Here is a 2,760-nt window from a genome sequence, read left to right on the forward strand (position 1 = left end):
TCAGCAGGATTGCAACCACACAGGGTAAGGGGAATTGCTGAAAATTTCCCCCAAATCAAGCTGCCTCGAGCTGGAAGAACCTCTTCCCAGCCCAAACCTGCCCTGGCTACACCACAAGAACCATGTGTATTCTCCCCATGGGGAGTTCAGCACTTGCCCAGCTCAGCTCTGTCAGGTCACTCTTCTTTCATTCCCCATCTACCCCTCCCTTCTCAGAGAAGGCCACCAAATTCATTCACTTGGCAAAAAAAGAAGCCAGGAATGGGAGAGGATTTGACCCATCTCCATGCCTCTAAGGATGAAGATCACCCACCACTTTGGGGCAGGACATGCCAGGGCAGATCTTTTGCTCCAGAGGGTTCTTTTCCATGTTCCCTTCCAAGAATGAACCCACCCTTGAGCTCCCTCTCAACTACCCTCACTTTTCTCCTCCCAACTAATGCATTTTTAAGATGTTCCACCAAGTGTTTGTTGGTTTTCTCCTCCAACCTCCCCCCCCTCCCCTGACTTCTGGCTGATGAATAATCATTAACTATCCATGAAGGATTTAAATGGCCCATGGAATTCATGAGGTATTAAATGAGCATTATATTATCAACCACTCTAAATGTTGTGTTTCCTTTTCCGAGCCCATTCAGGAGATGTTTATGGGTTGGGGATTTATGGAAGCCAAGGGATCTTTTGAGGAGTAATGTTCCATACCCCAGAGTTACAGGCAGCAGCTGGAGGCTCCAGGCTGGAAAATTCAGAAGCTGGAAGCTCATAAAAATTAACCCCTTCTTCAGGAGGCCTTGATTGTCCAAAAAAAAAACCCTGATGGATGAAACCCTAAAAATAAGCTTTGGAACCCAACAAGTCTTGGTTGTCCAAAAAAAACCCTGATGGATGAAACCCTCAAAATAAGCTCTGGAACCCAACAAGTCAAAACCAACTTCTGAGCTGTCATCAAGAGTCAAGTGGTACATGGTGGCCTTGCTCCAGAGAGGACCTGGCCAAAGCTCCTGCTCATCCAGATGGAAATATCTGTGGGGCAACCCCAGCACCTTCTGCCCATCCCTACTGATCCACAGGTGATGCTGGGAGAGCCCAGCCCAGGGTCCTGCATCCCTGGCTCCCCAGAGACAACTTCAGATGGGACGTGATGGGCAAGAAGGTCAATCAGCCTGAGGGACACCCAGAATCCTTCCTGGGAAGGTTTGGGATGGGTCCCACCAGAGAGTCATCTGCAAAGAGGGGTCAATCTAGACCCAGAATGGCCCTAGGAGATCCCACCCAACACTCATGATTCCCAAACTCTCAGCTCTCCAGGTCTAGCACCTCTTTCCATGCTGGGACACAAGAGAGGGAGCAGGAAGCCACGATCTGGAGCAAACCAAGAGCCCACCAGCTCAGCTGGAACCAGAAGAGGTTGGTCAGAGGAACCTTAGGGTCATTTTAGAGGGGATGAGCTCCATTTCGTGTTGGAGGTCAGGAGAAAAAAGCCTCCCCTGCAGAGAGCCCAGAGGGCTGGGACACTGCAGAGGTGACAAAACCAACCCACCCTACAACCCATGGGCCTTGGACGTGGCCATCAAAGAGGAACCAGCTGAAAAAAAAGCCCCAAAAAGTCACTTTTTCTCTGTGCCAAAGCATCAACCACCACATCCAGGCTCATCGACAGCAACAAACTGCTTGGAAAACAGAGGGAGGAAGAAGAAGCTGCCTCTTTAATGGCCTAATTACCATCCCAGTGCACTAATGGGATTAGCAAACAGGATTTAGTGGTTGCCTCCTACAAAACCATTAAAGGACCATTAGAGAAAATGAAGCTCCCCAGTTTGGGGGGTCTGGGTCCTTCCCTGGGGCCACCACGAGGTCCTGGCAGGACCAGAGCACAGGGCAGCCCCAGGAACATCTCCCCTTCTTCTCTTCATTCGTGAGTTCAAGTTCCACCTCCACAGGTGGCCCAAGCAGCACCAGGAAGAGGAGCAGCAGAGATGCTGGGCAACCTGGAGATGGTCAGGCAGAGAAGGAAGCAAATGGTGGCAAACTGGGATCATCAAAACCCTGCTCACCATTTCATCATCATCATCATCAAATAGTTTAGGTTGGAAGGGACCTTAAAGGTCCATCTCATTCCAACCCTGAGCACCACAGCAGCTCCAGGGACAGGCAGGAAGGTCTGTGCCACCCTGGGTTGTCCCCTGGTCCCACCACATCCCTCAGGACACTCTGCTAGGGTTTCTGGCTCCCCAAGACCCCCAAAATTTCAAGACAACCAGCACAGTTTGTCCTGGAGCTCCAGTTTGGGGAGGTTAGCAGGAACCAGCCGTGCTCAGTCCTGCCTCATCCTCGGGGAGAGGAGACAAAGCCCCCCGAGGCTCCACCGGTCCCCTCTACCACCCCAGCCAGGGCAGCAGATGCTCTTCCCGAGCCAGGACAGCAGGGAGATGGGAGGGTGGGAGCCGAGGAGACCTTTCCCTGCACAGCAGCAGCCTCTGCTGGCTCCGGGGCTGCAGAGCAGGAGCAGGAGGATGGAGCTGCCATGGGCAGGGACCTCAGCAACCAGCCGGGCTGGGAGAGGAGCCAGGGAGGTCTCCAAAGAGATAGAAACCCACCAGGCTTTATACATCCATATTGCAGCTGGGAAGGGGATGAAATCCCAGACTGCTTTGGGTTGGAAGGGACCTCAAAGATCATCCAACATCCCCCTGCATGGGCAGGGACACCTCCCACCAGCCCAGGCTGCTCCAAGCCCCATCCAACCTGCCCTTCAACACC

The 2,760-nt window shown here is 52.7% G+C and overlaps 1 protein-coding gene across 1 annotated transcript in view; it reads right to left on the reverse strand.

Annotated features, from left to right (window-relative positions):
* KSR2 (kinase suppressor of ras 2) overlaps positions 1–2,760 on the reverse strand; it is a gene marked incomplete at its 5' end in the record, with an annotated part of 65,911 nt that overhangs the window by 62,434 nt on the left and 717 nt on the right. The gene's annotated exons all lie outside the window — the stretch shown is intronic.

The sequence above is a fragment of the Chaetura pelagica genome, unplaced genomic scaffold (genome assembly GCF_000747805.2).
Source record: "Chaetura pelagica isolate M959 unplaced genomic scaffold, ChaPel_1.0 scaffold254, whole genome shotgun sequence".
Classification (NCBI taxonomy): Eukaryota; Metazoa; Chordata; class Aves; order Apodiformes; family Apodidae; genus Chaetura; species Chaetura pelagica.